Source organism: Aplysia californica, unplaced genomic scaffold (assembly GCF_000002075.1).
Source record: "Aplysia californica isolate F4 #8 unplaced genomic scaffold, AplCal3.0 scaffold01165, whole genome shotgun sequence".
In the NCBI taxonomy this organism is placed as follows: domain Eukaryota; kingdom Metazoa; phylum Mollusca; class Gastropoda; order Aplysiida; family Aplysiidae; genus Aplysia; species Aplysia californica.
The window spans coordinates 118,267-119,422 of record NW_004798435.1 but is presented as its reverse complement, the minus strand read 5'-3'; the positions used below and the strand labels follow the sequence as shown (position 1 = coordinate 119,422).

At 42.9% G+C, this 1,156-nt stretch overlaps 1 protein-coding gene across 1 annotated transcript in view; it reads left to right on the top strand.

The window, feature by feature from the left end:
* The window catches only part of LOC106010996, an 8,204-nt gene that overhangs the window by 5,147 nt on the left and 1,901 nt on the right, over positions 1–1,156 (top strand). The gene's annotated exons all lie outside the window — the stretch shown is intronic.

The window sequence follows — 1,156 nt, the reverse complement described above, 5'->3', positions numbered from 1 at the left end:
AAGTGAGCAAGTTTCGAGAGGTAGCGAGAGAGTTTGTCCAACTTTGAAAATGGTACAAGTTTAACGCCCCTATCAACACTATTAGGTTATTTAAGAGTCTGACCTAGGAGATAAACGTCCATCTCCGAAAGGACTTAGCCAAAAAAATGGGAAATTCGCGTAAAGTGCTTTGCCCAAGGACACAACGTCGGGCCGAGCTGAGGCTCGAACCCCCGAACCTGCAACCTAACGATTACGAGTCCGGTAGCCTAACCACTAGACCACCGACGCTACACCCTGTGCAGCTTTGCCACAAGCCAAACTTCCTCTGGCATTGGTATATCGTGGTGACGTAACATACGCATTTATTTTCTTATGTCCCTACTCATTGATTAGTATTGACACCTACACTGCCACACACTGACAAAACGCCTTCTTCTTATTCACAGCAGTTTTGAAAAATCACCGCTTTTCGGTTTTCTTATAATATTATTTGTTGAACATTGGGAACGACATTCTCTTCAGGGTGTGAGACCAACCGTTGATGTATAGTGCAAAATAGTTTAGATATTATAAGAAAACAGAAAATCGTTGTTTTTCGAAACTGCTGGGAATGAGAAAAACGCGTTTTGTCAGTGTACGGCAGTACAGTGGTGTAGCAGGTCGGCACTTCGCTGTCGCTACCAGAAGACTTGAGTTTGATAACGTGTGAGGCGTTTATTTTTTCCTCATCTGTGTCTATGAGCTAGGACGCTGTAGCCCTCTCAGAACGGGTTTGCCCTTGCAGACAGGATTTTTGTTTTAGTTTTAGTAGAGTTTTTACGGCGCCCGCAACTGTATAAAGTCATGTGAGCACCACAGACAGGATTGAACCAACTAAATTATCTTAATAGCGTCGATGGGGACATTTGGACCTGACTAATCACAGTGAATTAACCTTTTTTAAATATATCAAACTGCTCACGTGAGGTGGTAAAACATGTAATATTATATTATATATTACAAATTCACAATGCTTGTAGGGGCGATAAACGTAGACATATAATTTTTTATCGAGTAATCTGGGCTTTCCGCTGGAATTCTGTATCCCTCTCAGACCGGGCTGGCCCTGACAGGCAGGGTTGGAGTCCGTCTCCTAAATGATCTAAATTGTGCCGATTTTTTTCGGGGTTTGGGG